General features: G+C 44.8%; 1 protein-coding gene across 4 annotated transcripts in view; it reads right to left on the minus strand.

Moving 5' to 3' along the window:
- The window catches only part of KCNS1 (potassium voltage-gated channel modifier subfamily S member 1), a 71,616-nt gene that overhangs the window by 51,906 nt on the left and 2,665 nt on the right, over positions 1-17,045 (minus strand). The window contains exon 2 of one of the 4 annotated variants that reach the window (XM_081867813.1): positions 12,727-12,808. The exons of the other annotated variants lie outside the window; for them this stretch is intronic. The gene's annotated coding sequence lies outside the window, so the exon portion shown is untranslated. The remainder of the gene's footprint in view (positions 1-12,726; positions 12,809-17,045) is intronic. 4 annotated transcript variants of the gene reach the window in all.

Raw genomic sequence — 17,045 nt, forward strand, 5'->3', positions numbered from 1 at the left:
CCCTTCCTCCCCCACAACAAACACTCTGTGAGGTGAGTGGGGCTGAGAGACTTCAGAGAAGTGTGACTGGCCCAAGGTCACCCAGCAGCTGCATGTGGAGGAGCGGGGACGCGAACCCGGTTCCCCAGATTACGAGACTACCACTCTTAACCACTACACCACACTGGCTCCCAAGAGGGTTTCTGGGAAGAAGATGGTCTTTCGAATATTCTTAAATTCTGGGCTGTCACCTGGAATAAAGTTACTGTATTAGAAGCTGTTCCAAACTCTTCTTTCAACTCCTTGGACAGAAGAGTACCCCCGAAAGAACTAAAGGTAAAACCAAAATACAACAGAGAAAATCAGTATCTACTGTTAATGTCCTGAATTAATGACAGAAAAGAACTTGCACTAGATTTGTTGGGGTTGTTCCCAGTTCTACAAAAAACCCACAACCCTCTGTTTCTTCCAGTTCCCTCTGCTTGCTTCAAGATTAAGCTCAGAGGATGGAAGTTCCAACTCCTACAGCAGACCTGCCCAAACTCATGAAAATGCTGCCTTTTCAACAACTGTTATGTTGTTGGAAAGGGGTCATAGTTCAGTAGCAGAATACGTACTTTCCATAGAGAAGGTTCCTGGAGCAACCCTGGGAACTTCCAGCTAAAAGGAGAAGGGAGAAGGTAATGTGAAAGACATTGGCCTGAGACCCTGTGTAGGAAACTACATTATACACAGTCAGATCACTGGTTCATCTAGCTCAGTACTGCCTACACTGATTGGCAGCAGCTCCCCAAGGTTTCAGGCACGGCACGCTTCCAGCCCTAACTGGAGATGCTGAAGATTGAACCTGAGACTCTCTACATGCCAAGCAAATTATTTTCCACTGAGCTACAGTCCTAAGGAGAGACAGCGTCACTGAGAGTAGACTGTGCTGAACTAGATGAAGAGAAAGTCTTGAGTTGGGGTAAGGTCGTTTCTTCAGTTGTGTTGCTATTATCTCAGAGAGCCTGTTTGCATGTGACCAAAAAGAAAAAAGAAAAGATTCCAACCACAGCAATTTAACTAGGGAAAGGCAGCTAGGATAGCTCCACAGTCCTTCTAGTCTGGACATGGGTGGCACTGTGGTCTAAACAACCAAGCCTTTTGGGCTTGCTGATCGGAAGGTCAGCTGTTCGAATCCCTGTGACGGAGTGAGCTCCTGTTGCTCTGTCCCAACTCCTGCCAACCTAGCAGTTTGAAAGCACACCAGTGCAATTAGATAAATAGGTACCGCTGTGGCGGGAAGGTAAACGGCGTTTTCGTGTGCTCTGGTTTCTGTCACGGTGTTCTGTTGCGCCAGAAGCGGTTTAGTCATGCTGGCCACATGAGCCGGAAAGCTGTCTGTGGACAAATGCTGACTCCCTCAGCCTGAAAGCGAGATGAGCACCACAACCCCATAGTCGCTTTTGACTGGACTTAACCATCCAGGGGTCCTTTACCTTTACCTTTCTAGTCTGGTAAAAGGCACTGATTGTTCCCTAGGCAGGATAACGCACTGCAGGCTCACTTCAAGGATGGGCTAGGAAATCCAGCTGGGACAACGCTGCAGCACTATTCTGGGCTAAGAATCTGTCTGATCTCTCATTCACTCTCACATTCAACGTGCAATAAAAAGTTGCAGTGCATCCTAGCCCTTAAATGGTCTGTCCAGAGAAACAGCCAGCTATGGATGCAAGATGAAATGAGCTCAAGCAGCTCCTGTCTCCCTCCTTCCCATTTTTCATTTTCATTTTCAATTTGCCCCAATTAACTAAGCATGCTTATTTTTCACTGGACTGTTTTTTGTTGGGGGGGGGTTGGGGGGGTGTTTTTTTTTATTATTATTATTACTGCATTAGACTTGCTTTCTGTTCTTTAAGATTGCACTCCAAGCATGCCAATACCACCCTCTCACCTCACAGAGGGTCTGTTTTGATCCTATCTCTGTCAGCACTCAGCACCTGCGCTCCTTATTACAGGGATTGATTTTTGTTTGTGCCTCTAAAAATGTAACAAATTTGTGGCAAACTGGTATCTGAACACATGTTAGTAACACACATTGGGTAGAAAACTGGCCCTGGCTGTGGCTCCTGGTGAGAGTACACTAATGAAGATTTTGTTGTTTAGTCATTTAGTCGTGTCTGGCTCTTCGTGACCCCATGGACCAGAGCACGCCAGACACTCCTGTCTTCCACTGCCTCCCAAAGTTTGGCCAAACTCATGCTGGTAGCTTTGAGAACACTGTCCAACCATCTCGTCCTCTGTCTTCCCCTTCTCCTTGTGCCCTCAATCTTTCCCAACATCAGGGTCTTTTCCAGGGAGTCTTCTCTTCTCATGAGGTGGCCAAAGTAATGGAGTCTCAGCTTCAGGATCTGTCCTTCCAGTGAGCACTCAGGGCTGATTTCCTTAAGAATGGAGAGGTTTGATCTTCTTGCAGTCCATGTGATTCTCAAGAGTCTCCTCCTCTTGCAAAAGCATCAATTCTTCAGCGATCAGCCTTCTTTATGGTCCAGCTCTCACTTCCATACATCACTACTGGGAAAACCATAGCTTTAACTATACAGATTTTTGTTGGCAAGGTGATGTCTCTGCTTTTTAAGATGCTGTCTAGATTTGTCATCACTTTTCTCTCAAGAAGCAGGCATCTCTTAATTTCGTGACTGCTGTCGCCATCTGCAGTGATTATGGAGCCCAAGAAGGTAAAATTTATCACTGCCTCTATTTCCTCCCCGTCTATTTGCCAGGAGGTGATGGACCCAGTGGCCATGATCTTAGTTTTTTTGATGTTGAGCTTCAGACCATATTTTGCACTCTCCTCTTTCACCCTCATTAAGAGGTTCTTTAATTCCTCCTCATTTTCTGCCATCAAAGTTATGTCATCTGCATATCTGAGGTTGTTGATATTTCTTCTGGCAATCTTAATTCCGGCTAGGGATTCATCCAGCCCAGCCTTTCGCATTATGTATTCTACATGTAAGTTAAATAAGCAGGGAGACAATATACAGCCTTGTTGTACTCCATTCCAGTGCAAAGGGATTAAAAAATATAAAGGAATACTGTCATTGCAGTAGGGGAGCAAGGAGGCTCACCTCCATATATATATATATATATATATATATATATATATATGCAGGTTTTGGTGTCCTCGGGTGTCTTCCCGTGTAAAAGTTGGGGTGTCTAGGCGACGTTTCGACGAGGTCTCACTCGTCATCTTCAGGCTGGTGCTTTCGGCTTCTTGTTACTGGAACAGAGCAGGATCTCAGTGTTTGAGTTCCTATAAATACTGTAGAGGGGGTGTGGTGTATAGCCTCCAATGTTCTGGGCAGAGAGGAAGTTCCCAGGCTAGTGTGCCTTTTCTTCTTTTGTTCCTTAATTACTTGAGAGATATCTTGAGTGATTTCTTGAGTGATATCCTGAGTACCACTTAGGTGGGTCATTAGGTGTGGATTAGTTGTTAAAGTCTTTGTGTCTTGACCTCTTGAACTTTGTGAAGAGTTTTCCTGAGAAGATGGCTGTACTGTACTTAGTTGTGCTCTGGCTTGGCTTCGTGTATAGGGGCGAGCTGTGGTTTTGTGGCTTGTGTCAGCCAGATCTGTGTAGGGATTGCAGGGTGGTGCAGCATCCGGAGGTGCCACCATGGATTGGCTACTGGATGGTGTCTGTAATTCATCTGTGGAGAGGGTCTGGGTTTGGGTCTGGTGTGGTTGATTGGTGTTGGCGTTCTGTGTGCCTCTGGATCTGGTGTCAGTTTTTGTGGGGAGGGCTAATTTCCAGATGTCTGGCAAGCGGGATGTGTCGTCACGCTTGTTCATGTTGTGAGGGTGTTTCTCTATCTCGATGGCTTCCATGATTATTCTCTTGTGGTGATATTCCGTGTTAAAGAGCAATTTGGAATCTGCAAAATTAATTTCGTGTCCTGTTTCTTTCATGTGTTGGAAAAGAGAGGAAGTTTTTTCTTCTTTTTTGACGGCATTCTTGTGTTCTGCGATACGTGCATTTATTCGTCTGTTTGTTTGTCCAATGTACGTGGCTGGGTAGACTTTGCAGGGTATTTCATAGATCCCTTGGTTTTCCAACTGGATTTTATCCTTGGGGTTTCTGAGGATATTGGCTATTTTTTGGTTGGTGCAAAAGGCTGTTTTGATATTGTGTTTATGGAGGATTTTGCTAATTTTATCTGTAGTGCCCTTGATATAAGGAAGGAGGGCCATGCCATTGTTTTCTTCTGTGTCTTGGTTTTTGGGGGGTGTTTCCTTTTGGATTAGCTTCGTAATCCTGTTTTGCTGGTATCCATTGGCAATTAACACGTTTGAGAGATTCTGTAACTCAGTTGTCAAGTGGTCTTTGTCAGCCAGGCGTTTGGTTCTGGAGATGAGAGTCTTGGCTACGGAGTTTATTTGTGCAGGGTGGTGGTGTGATTGTGCATGTAAGTAGCGGTTGGTGTGTGTTTTTTTCCGGTAGATAGTGTGTCCTAGGGAGCCATCAGGTTTTTTGTAGATTAGGACGTCAAGGAAGGGAAGTTGGTTGTTGGCTTCTATTTCCATAGTGAATTGTATTTTGGGGTGTAAGTTGTTGAGATGTGTGAGGAAGCTATCCAGTTTTTCTTTCCCGTGTGGCCAAATTACAAAGGTGTCGTCAACATATCTGAGCCAAAGTTTGGGTTTGTGTTCTGACTTGTCTAAAGCATTGGTTTCAAAGTGTTCCATGTACAGGTTTGCGATGACCGGTGAGAGGGGTGATCCCATAGGTGCTCCTTCTATCTGTTTGTATCTTTGTCCATTGTGGATGAAGTACGTGTTGGTTAGGCAGTGGTTGGTCAGGTCCAAGATGTATTCGGGGGGATTGTATTTGTTTTGAATAGCTGTCAAGGCTTCATTAATGGGCACTTGTGTGAAGAGAGATACAACATCGAAGCTCACAAGTAGGTCATTAGGATGTAGGTTTTGCTTCTTTATTGTTTCTATGAACTGGAAGGAGTTTGGTACGTGTGAAGAGATGGATTCTGCATAGGGCTGAAGTTGCTTGGCGAGAAATTTAGCGAGATTTTGTAGAGGTGAGCCTATGGAGCTGACTATTGGTCTGAGTGGTGTTCCTTCTTTGTGTATCTTGGGGAGGCCGTAGAGTTTGGGGCATCTGGATGATTTTTCTCTGGGGATGATTCTTAGCTGGATTTCTTCACTGATAGGAGAGGCTTTTATTTTGGATTTGGTGGTTTTTTCCAGGTAGGTGGTGGGATCTGTTTTTATAGGTTTGTAGGCAGGATCTTGGAGTAGATTTGATAGTTTTGCTTGGTAGTCCGATGTGTTCATCACCACTGTGGCATTACCTTTGTCTGCTGGGAGAATGATTATGTTGTTGTCTTTCCTCAGGTTGGTGAGTGCTTTCTGTTCTTCTTTGTGTAAATTGCTTCTGGGTGGTTTGCTGGAGCAGAGGATGTTGGTGACTTCAAGTCTGATTTTATTGGCTTCATCTGGGTTGATTTTGGTTAGGCTAGCTTCGACTCCGCATATGATGTTTTCCGTGGGGATGCGTCTCGGGGCGACTGCAAAGTTGAAACCTTTGGAGAGTACTTTGGTTTCAGTTGTGGTGAGGATCCTGTCTGATATGTTATGTACTGTTTGTTTCATGGGTTGCTGTGGAGGGTGGCTGGGCTTCTGGCGTTTCTCTAGTTTGTGGAGTTTGTTGGTGTGTGTGTCTGTCTTATGTGAGGTCTCCGTTTCAGCTCTCCAGACGGCTAGTTGTTTGCATTTGTCCCAGAGTGCAGGGTGGATTTTGTTACAGAGTTTGAGGTGAAGAGTGAGTAGATCTTTGTTGGTTTGGTCTAGTAGGTATCTTTTCTTGTGTAGTTCGTTTCTGATTAGGGATAGTTCAGTTCGTTTCAGGATCCTTTCGGTGGCTGGGGTTTTAGAATGGAATTTAAGTTGGAAGCATGTGGGAATTAAGTTGTTGTCTCGGCAGTTGCGTAGGAACAAGAGATCACATAAGATGGTGGCTCAAGAAGCCGAAAGCACCAGCCTGAAGATGACGAGTGAGACCTCGTCGAAACGTCGCCTAGACACCCCAACTTTTACACGGGAAGACACCCGAGGACACCAAAACCTGCATTCCTGTACCCGTGAAAATCTACGAAAGCAAATATATATATATATATATATATTTGCAAGGCTGCTCCGGTATGTGCTCATTTTTGCAAGCATCCACAGCCAAAGCACATGCATTTGTTTTACTCTTTATTCAATGGGCCTTACTCCCAAGAAAGCATCCACAGGACTGAAGCCCAGTTTAGATCGTGAAGTGTGTGTATATAATATAATATAATAAAATAATAATAATAATTTATTATTTATACCCCGCCCATCTGGCTGGGTTTCCCCAGCCACTCTGGGCGGCTTCCAATAAAACACTAAAATACAATAACCTATTAGACATTAAAAGCTTCCCTAAACAGGGCTGCCTTCAGATGTCTTCTAAAAGTTTGGTAGTTATTTTTCTCTTTGACATCTGGTGGGAGGGTGTTCCAAAGGGCAAGTGCCACTACCGAGAAGCTCCTCTGCTTGGTTCCCTGTAACTTGGCTTCTCACAGCTAGGGAACCGCCAGAAGGCCCTCAGTGCTGGACATCAGTATACACAAGGAAGTCTTCATTCTTCCTAACAAATGTCTGCTTGTGTGGCCAAAAACGGGAGGTTTCCACTGCTGATTTCCTCAAAAATCAATGATACCCTTTAAAAAAAATGCAGCAGTGGTAGGAGCCCAGGAAGGGTCAAAGTTCAGTGGTAGAGACCATCTACTTTTCATGCGGACGGTCACTAGGTTTGAAATGCTGGATTATCCTGAGCTAGATGGATCAGATGTCTGACTTGGTACAAAGGCGGTTTCCTATGAGGAGATCCATGAGTTTGTTTAGTATGGGAAGACTCCCTGCTCAAAAATTCCTTCAGACATCCAGTTTAATATTGATCAGCTTAGTGGCTTCAAAGCAATGCTACTGATACTTTTGCGATGCAGCGCTTCTGCCCAGCAACCCACCAACTCTGTGTGAAGGGCATCGGCTGAGATCAAGCAATATCTGTTAATTATTAAGCATCTGAAAAGGGAGCCCCTCTCCTTCAACTGGGAAGAGAGCAGTGGCATTATCATTCATTGGCAACTGAATTTTCCGAAAGGTACATTCCTGCTGTGACTTATGCAGCTTCGCTGGTACTGTTCCCCACCAAGTTAGACAACAGTGTCACCAAGGGCTTGTGAATTAGGAAAAAAAAGTGGCCAGCAAAGGGGTTAACCCACTATTAGCACCTTCCTTACTAAAGAGAAGGGACGCGAGTGGCGCTGTGGTCTAAACCACAGAGCCTAGGGCTTGCCAATCAGAAGGTTGGCAGTTTGAATCCCTGCAACGGGGTGAGCTCCCAGCTCCTGCCCACCTAGCAGTTCGAAAGGACGCCAAAGTGCAAGTAGATAAATAGGTACCTCTCTGGCGGGAAGGTAAACGGCATTTCCGTGTGCTGCTCTGGTTCGCCAGAAGTGGCTTACTGTAGTCATGCTGGCCACATGACCCGGAAGCTGTCTGCGGACAAACGCCGGCTCCCTCGGCCTATAGAGCGAGATGAGTGCACAACCCCAGAGTCGTCCGTGACTGACCTAATGGTCAGGGGTACCTTTACCTTTACTAAAGAGAAGGAGGACCTAAAGCTCCAAAGACCCCACTATGATCTTGCTAAGGAAGGGAGTTGCCCAATAAAATAGCATAGCAGTAAAGGATTAAAGCACCCTCTCTCCAAAAGACACTAAACTAAGTGGAAGTTGCCCTCCCTCCTCCATTGCTGCTTTTAAGTTTTAAAAAGACACTGAGAAATTACTACATTCCCATTCATGCGGCTTGGCCAAGTTCTGGTGAAAGAAGCCTTCGTTCATACAAAGCCTTTGTAAGGATGCTCAAAAGCATTCAAAGAGGCAGCTGGGTTACACTTTCAAAACAACATCCTCCCAAATCCAAAAAACAAAACAAAAAAAACCACTTTATGTTGGGGGCAGGTAAAAAAGGTAAAGGGACCCCTGACCATTAGGTCCAGTCCTGGCTGACTTTGGGGTTGCGGCACTCATCTCGCTTTACTGGCCGAGGGAGCTGGCCATACAGCTTCTGGGTCATGTGGCCAGCATGACTAAGCCGCTTCTGGCGAACCAGAGCAGGGCACGGAAACGCCGTTTACCTTCCCGCCAGAGCGGTACCTATTTATCTACTTGCACTTTGACATGCTTTCGAACTGCTAGGTTGGCAGGAGCAGGGACCGAGCAATGGGAGCTCAGCCCGTCGCAGGAATTCGAACCGCCAACCTTCTGATCGGCAAGTCCTAGGCTCCGTGGTTTAACCCACAGCGCCACCCGTGTCCCTTGGGGGCAAGTAGCCTTGCTTTAAAAAAAAAAAATCTAAAGGAACATTTGCTGCTGGAACTATCCTGTTAAGGGGGAGCAGAATCTGCGAGGTATTAAAACAATTAGATTAAATCATCACAGGCTGTCACACAGGCAGCACAGAAACTTGTAGATGGATGTGAGGAACATTGCAGGAACTGTCCATAAGAGGTCTTGCAGCAGCACAACAGCAACAAGGGCTCGAGAAAGAGCTGCCGTTTCCCAAAAAACACAATGTCTTAACAGTTTCAAGAGTGCCGGGAAATCATGCTCTCCATCCGGAAGATTTCTGCTTTAGAAAAAGGATGTCTGGCTCCCGAACAAATAAGCAACATCCATCACTAGGCAGAGCCCAAGTGAAGGCTTCTTTAGTTGTAGCTAAAGAGATTTCCTTCCATCGCTTCTTGAAGCTATAGAACACCACGGTGCTTATTCTGGCTGGTGAAAAGGTCCTTCGCTGTTCTCCTTGGAAGTGGCAGTCTTGAAGCCCACTGCTATACTCAGGAGCACAATGCCATGGGTGTCTACTTAAAAGTAAGTCCAATTGAGTTCAATGGGGGCTTACTCCTAGGTAAGGTGCTAGATTGAGCAATGTGTTCTGGATTAACAGATGAGCAGATGTTTTTCCATCATGGCTACCTCAGATTAGAACTCCCAGAAGAAATCCCAGCTGGTTCTGATGGGATTACACTCAAATAACCCAATTCATTCTTAGTATGGCAGACCCAAGAAAGCTACTGTTCTGGGAAGCAAATATAAACAATCCCTTTATGGTGTTAGCTTGCCACACATATACAGAGCAGAAGCCTACTATTTTGTCTTCAGATGGCAGGGGGTGTTGGTTTCTATTTCCCTCACTGAGCAGCAACTGCAGTCACAAGACATTGTTTTGCATTCCACAGTCAGAGTTACTGTTGGATTCCCACGGGAATGGGAGACTGGATGTGACGTACACTGGTTTCCTGTTTTTCAGAGTTCTCTCGGTTTCTTTGTTAGAGAGATGGTTGCTTCTCTGCTCTCACAGAGGCAAGATGCATGTTTGTATTCTCTCAGCATAGAGTGGAAATAAAGTTAAGAATGTGGCACATACTGCTTATCCTTCTGCTGTGTGGACTACTCTGCTTGGGCTCAAGATAAGATGAGCCTGTATCAGCTTCAGATGGGCCGAAGCTGGTCAAAATCTCACAGGGGGTGGGGGTGGGGGAAGGCCACACAACCTGCAGAAAAAGAAAGAAAAGAAACCACCCACTTACGTTTATCAAATAAAATATTGCCCCTTCTAATTCTTCAGAAAATAGAGAGGGGTAGAACCAGTTTTGAAAAACCAGGAACTGTAAGGAGATGATTAATAAGGAGAAAAAAATTCTGATTAGACAGATTGATGGGGCAGCTTCAGGAGACACCAAGAGCCACAAGAAATGAGGCTGTACATGGGCCAGAATTTCCCACATGTGAAATTTAGGATTGAATTATCGGCATGTAGTCCATAAACATGGCTTGATATGGACAGCAAAACCGTTAAAACAAACCAAAAACATATCCAAAACTGAGTCTTAAGCCCAAGATGTTACATGTGCCTTCTTGTCATTTTTGTCTTAGGCCCCATCTGCACTGTACATTTAAAGCAGTATCATACCAATTTAAACATTTGGGATTCCCCAAAAGAAACTGAAACTCCCACCTCATGGTTACAATTCTCAAAGTTCCTTGGGAAGAGGGATTGATTCTTCTGCCACTTTGGGAACCACAGCCCTGTGAGGAGTATACTCCCAGCACCCTTAATGAACTACATTTCCTAGGATTCTTGGGGGGGGGGGAGCCATGCCTATTTGACGTGTGGCACAAAAGGGTCTTAGATCACTTTCCATTTTGGTTTCATTAGGTGTGAACAAAGTGCTTGGAAGAAGTCCTTAATCTGATTCTGAATCTGCTCTCCATTCTGGCCAGTAAAATCCAGAAAGAATTTGGGCTAGTAACTTCAGGAAGACACTCCTATATTTGGGTTCTCCTTCAGCAGTTAATTACCTACCACATGGTCCTTGAAGAAAGAAAAGAACGGTGATGACTCAGAAAATTACTCGTCTGTGTCTAATTTCCATTTGCGGGAAAAGGTAACCAAGCATCCAGGCACCTGTAGTGTGGGTCTTTATCTTCTCCTGTATTCAGGATGGGGCAGACATCTGCCATGTAACGTGGTAGCCACTAGCTTAGATCACAGAATTGTAAAGTTGGAAGGGACCCCAAAGGCTTAAACATTTTTCATGATGCCACTTGTAATTACCTGAATGTTGTCTCAAACAGTTTTGTGGATTGTGAGTGGGGAGTTTGCAAACCATTCAAGATTGAAATTAGGAGGAACCGAGAAGATTGAGGATACGGTACATTTGCAGAGTCAATCCTTTCTTTGTTCAAACAGATCAGTTACAGTGAGAGAACTGCAGACCTTGCTTGAAGCAGAGGTCCTGGAATCACAGTTGCAATGGACAAATCACTGGCAATTACATCCTTGAACTTCACTTGTTTATATGTTTAAAAGTGGTTATCAACATATAAAGGGCAGACTTCCAAATTCTGTGCTGGTCTAGCAACACGGCTGATGTATGCGATCAGCCTCTGAGCTTAATTGCACTATTCATTTTTCTACACAGACTCCTTCTGTAGGAGCAAAGCAAGACGATCGTTTCTGCAAGAACAAACAAAGCAGCAATATTGCTATTTGATTAACTTTTGCATGGACCATGTTCTCATTGAAGCAAACATTAATAATTGGATTTCTTTCCCCTCCCCTTAGAGAATGGTAATTTCAATCTTACAGGCACAGGAATTTGCTGGTGGGACAACGAAGAACCAAACCTGTGTGCCAAAGCCATGATTGTCAAATTGACAATTTCTCCTGATTTTCAATGCATCAGACGATATTTAAATAGTATCATCATGGAACTAACTTTACAGAGAAGCATATCCAAGCATATCCATATCCAAGCATAGCTAAGCATATCCATATCCAACCCTTCCCCCAAGAGAGATGGGAGTCTTAATTTAGTCACGGAAAGGGAAAGGAAGAGAGCAGAGAAGACAGACAAGGAATGAAAGTGATTAAATGTAGCTGTATCCACTTAGCTAACCTCCACTACAACAACCTTGACTACAACAACCATCATTCCTGAATAGTGACCAACAGGCTGGGACTTAGGCTATGTTTCTGTTGTGAAGTTGTGGTTGAGCCAAAGCTTTGCAGAGGAAGTGATGCAATGTAAGAGGGAGACCTAAGCATAAAAGGGAGCAAGGGCAAAAAGTCGGAGTATTTTAAAAGGGCCAAAGTTCAAGTGGGTTGAAGGAATTTCAGCATAGGTCTCTTGGGTGACCTTTGAAGGTGGTTCTCACTGGTGATCTGTCTATTAGATGGGTGGAGAACCTGCTGGACTCCCAACAGCCCTGGCCAGTATAGCTAATGGTCAGGAATTATGGGATCCAGCAACATCTGGAAAACTGCACGTTCTCCATCCCAGGTCTAGAGCATCAAGTGTGTCATGAACCATTTTCAAATTCATGGTTGGCTGGAGTCCAGAAGCTGGAGGGCAGAATGTTTTGGCCTAGCTCTAGGGTTTTAAAACTGACTAGCCGGAGAGAGCTAAAGAAGCTCATTGAGATAAAAAAAATAGTCTTTGATTCACATGTAAAAGTAGGCACCGAGGAGACTATGTGTACTGACCTCTTTTAGGAAGCTGTTCTAGATATTGGGTACCACCACTACAAAGTTATCATCCATGTCTCCACCTGCTGTACCTTTGACACCAGGGAGTTTAACTGAGGGCCTCTTGATGCAGAATAAGGTAGAGTCAAACAGTGGCAGGCAATTGAAATTCTAGTGCCAGGCCATTTAGAGCTGTAAAGGTCAATACCAGCCCCTTGAACTGAGTCTGGAAGCAGAATGGTATCCAGCACAGCTGGTGAAAGATTGATAAAATATGATCCAGTAGAACAGCTCCAGTCAGAATCCTGCCAGCTGCATTGAGTCAGTGGAAGTTTCCAGAGTCTTCAAGGGCAGTTCCACATACAGCACACTGCAGGAAGCTAGCCTGGAGGTGACATGAACACACAGGCCAGATGTGCTTTTGCCAGTATAGCTGGCATAAAATATCAAGTTGGTAAAACACGCTACTGGCCACAACTATCAATTCTGTTTAAGGAGCAGATCCTGATCCAGGGATACTCCCCAAACTGCAAACCTGCTGCATTTTGTGTAGGAAAGGGCAGAGAGAGGAGGGTGAAATCCTGTCTGAAACATATTGACCACTAGAACCCCCCCCAACCAACAGTACCTCCGTCTTGCGTGGTTAAGCTTCAGTTTGACCTCATCCAATCCAAAGATGACACCAGTTCAGGACTTCTAATCTTGCCTCCCTAGGATCTGAAGATGCAAACAAGAGATGTTGCTCAGTGTCGACACAAGATTTACCCACGCTGGAGGAATGGCAGACGCAGTTGATGGACTATATGGAACTGGCTGAAATGACTGGCAGAATCCGAGACTTGGGAGAAGAAATAATCGAGGAGGATTGGAAAAAATTCAAAGACTATTTGAAAAAACATTACAAGTTGTATGAATGTTAAAAAATGCTCTTTTTAGAAATTCTTGCTTCAGCATTGGTAAACTAATGAAATGGAAATTAAGGTACAAGAAGTTAAAGGTGGAATAATGAAATAACTTTATTATGTTTAAGTTAAAACATATAAGATTTGGATTACAACAGCTTTGAAATTAGGAAACATGATAAAATGAAAGATACAATAAGTCTGGAAATAAGTTAACAAATTGCTGATATTTTGTATTACAGAGAATGCAGGGTTTGGAGGATGTGGGGAAGTCCAATAGATGGAAAAAAGGATTATGGAAATTTGTAATCTCTCTATTGTATTTTTCTTTCTATGTCTTTATTTCTTTTTTCTGTACTTTATAAACTTAATAAAAATATTATAAAAAAAAAGAGATGTTGCTCAGTGTCATCTGCAAGCAGATGATGTCCTATCCTGGTCCAAATCCCTGAACAGCCTCTCTCAGCAGATCCACGTATGTTAAGGGAACAGGGAACAAGATGGAATATGTAGTACCACATATCCTAAATGCAGTCTCCCACCACCACTTTCTGGGACTGACTCATCAAGAGAGGATGGAGCCACTACATCCCACCAAGGTGATTCAGAAGGGTACAATAGTTGGTGGCATCATAAGCCACAGAGAGGTGGACCTCTGTTAATGGGCTCCCACCAGCACTTTCAGGTCCCAAAGCAGGCTTGAAATTTGGTTGGAAAAGAATATAGTGGTACCTCGGGTTACATACGCTTCAGGTTACATACGCTTCAGGTTACAGACTCCGCTAACCCAGAAATAGTACCTCGGGTTAAGAACTTTGCTTCAGGATGAGAACAGAAATTGTGCTCTGGCGGCACGGCAGCAGCAGCAGGCCCTATTAGCTAAAGTGCTGCTTCAGGTTAAGAACAGTTTCAGGTTAAGAATGGACCTCCGGAACGAATTAAGTACTTAACCCAAGGTACCACTGTATTCTGATTCAAGAAACCTTGAAACTGCTTCACACACTCAAGCACTTTGCCTGACCAAGCACAATAGATCTCATACAGGGTGAAAGCTGTTCAAACTGGCAGGATACAGTTGTGGGGTTGTTGTTTTCCCCCAAATACACTCAACCCTTCCACCAGCTGTTGCCAACCTGGTGCCCTCCAGATGTTTTTCCAAAGCTTCCAGAAGACACCAGGTTACCAAAGCCTGACTTGAAGTGTTGCCATGATCTCACCTTCCGACAGTGAGACATGTACCCGTTTTATAACACAGCTGCCCAGCCTCAGCCTGGCTAACTAATGAAGGATGGGAATAAGCTGTCCACATCCTCCTGGGAAGAACCTACGGAAGAAATATGATAAATGACTTGCCATGGAAATACATTTTTGAAGTGTACTTTTGAAGCGCACACATACTTCCTCATGTTTTGCAGCAGGAGGAGGTGGCAAAGACTCAGGAGGCTCCACAGAAGCCAGAAATGCCACAGCTCAGTTAGTTATAGGAAGCTCACCTCTGCTGAAATGAATCATCAATTGTGATTTGCAGTGCATTCATTCATTACAAGAAGGGCAACCTGTTTTCTAAGCCAGGTAATTATGAGTTTCAGCAACATCTCTCTAGCCATGAGATCAAGGGAATGTGGTCAAAGGTGGACCATGACTGATGTTTTCCCTTAGTGAACCAGTAGGGAAATCCTGTGCTTGGGAAAGAATATAGTGGTACCTCGGGTTACATACGCTTTAGTGTATTTTCATCTTTGTTGGAAGCCGCCCAGAGTGGCTGGGGAAACCCAGCCAGATGGGCGGGGTACAAATAATAAATTATTATTATTATTATTATTATTATTATTATTATTATTATTATTATTGGGAGGTCACCTGCATCCTTATATTTCTGGCCAATTTCGTGGGTTTCCACTTCTTCATGTTCATAAAATATTCTTTTGATGGGGAGGGTCTGCTTAATCTTTTTTAAAATCCCTTTAACACACCACCTTTCTACATGCATGCCGAAGTTCTTCACTAGCACTGCCACCAACATTACCAGTTCCTCCTCCCTCTGAGAACATCAGACCAGAGCTCCAGGTCCCCATCATCTAAGCTACATGCTACTGCTTTGCCTTCAAAAACCTTTAAAATACTAGGAAGTGTGGCTCCCAGTCCTGCCAGACTAGACATTTCTGCTGCACATCTCTCCTTTCCCACTGATCAAAGGACACCACATATTCATAAGAAGAACCCTAAAAGCCCATCTAGTTAAGCATTTTGTTCCACAGAGACCAGGCATATGCCTCCTGGAAACCCTAAGAGGAGTGTGTTGTTGTTCTCTGGCAAATGGTATTCCACATCCCTTTGTGGCTTGCAAACAATGGTAAATTGCCAACTACACCCTCTCCTCAATCCTGAGCACTTGAATTGCTGTTTCAAGTGAGGTGCAGGAGAGGATTAATAGAACACCCTTTCTGCTTTAGTAAAAGCCTCATTTCCTAGCTCTGAGGCTGGTGCAATTCAGAGATCTTCAAATATGTTCATCAGTAGCAATCACAAGCTTAATTCTAGAGACCAACAGGCAAAGATCTAGTGTTATTCCGCTAAAGAATGAACTGGTTTTCAAAAAGTCACTGAAAGCAAAGGGAAGATACCGTATTTTTCGCTCTATAAGATGCACTTTCCTCCTCCTAAAAAGTAACGGGAAATGTGTGTGCGTCTTATGGAGTGAATGCAGGCTGCGCAGCTTTCGCTAAAGCCAGGAGAGCAAGAGGAATCGGTGTGCACCAATCCCTCTTGCTCTCCTGGCTTGAGGGATAGCTGTCCCAAGCCTCCTGAGCGCAGCAGGAGCGCTCCCGCTGTGCTCAGGGGGCTTCGCGTTGCTTTCGCTGAAGCCAGGAGAGCAAGAGGCATCAGTGCGCACCAATCCCTCTTGCTCTCCTGGCTTCGCTTCGCTGGAGAGGCGCTGGGCAGCTTTCCCCCTCTGTGCAGTGCCCCTTCAGTTAAGCGGGAGGAGAAATGGAGCTGAGCAGAGAGGGCGAGAATATTTTTTTCCTTGTTCTCCTCCTCTAAAACTAGGTGTGTCTTATGGTCGGGTGCATCTTATGGAGCGAAAAATACGGTGAGTGTGAGAGTGTATCGGTATCAAAGGCTGACTAGAATGGGGTACACATGCCAGTCACCCACCAGTTCCCCTTTAAGCCCCCCACTTTTCACTTTACATGAAAGATGCAGTGTAACTTGCCTCTGGGGGTCAGGAAGCAATCACTAGAAACAGTGACTGGCCACCAAGCCCAGCCCAAATGTTTGCACTCCTGTCTCAATAACTGGTTTGCACAGATTGCCTTGGGCCACATTGGAGATCTCACCCCAAGGGCCTCATGAAGACCCCAAGCCCAGCAGCCAACAGCCCCGAGCTAGAGCAATCAGACCACTTTATGAAGCAGATTAGAGGAGACCAGGAGGAACGAGAGACCAGGAAACACGTTTCTTGCATTTTAATGTCACTCCCAAGGACAGGTAAAGCTGCTACCAGACAGCATCTGATGAACCAGAGTTCTTTACGTCAAACACCACTCCAGACACAGCTGGCTCCCAGGTGTTTCGGGCGGACACGCAGTTACGCAGTTCTTTTGGGGGAGGGAAAAAAGAACATTAAAGGTACACACACAAAAACACACAGCTGCTGGAAGATCAGCGCAGGGATTGGGCCAAGATGGGTCTTCTTAATCCTTGCATACTATTTTCCTGCTGCAATCCCCTTTTACCACACACCACCCCTCCCTCACAGAAGGGTGCAGATGAGACAGAAGCAACAAGGTGTTCCTTCTGCACGCTTCGCCGCAACAACAAGCAACTGAGTCATGCATATAGATTAAAATGCACTCACTATACCTACAGCTTCGTCCTTCTCTACACCACAGATGAGCCATCTGAATCTTTCCCCCTTCTCACCACTTGGGCAACCGTGTGATACTTGGACGCAGGTACGAAGAAATTTGCAAGACCATGTCTATGTAATTGCCATAAACATTCTGCAACCATTATTTCAGGGAAGACTTATAGAAAAACCCTT

This window comes from Podarcis erhardii (assembly GCF_964252035.2).
Source record: "Podarcis erhardii genome assembly, chromosome: 6".
Lineage (NCBI taxonomy): Eukaryota > Metazoa > Chordata > Lepidosauria > Squamata > Lacertidae > Podarcis > Podarcis erhardii.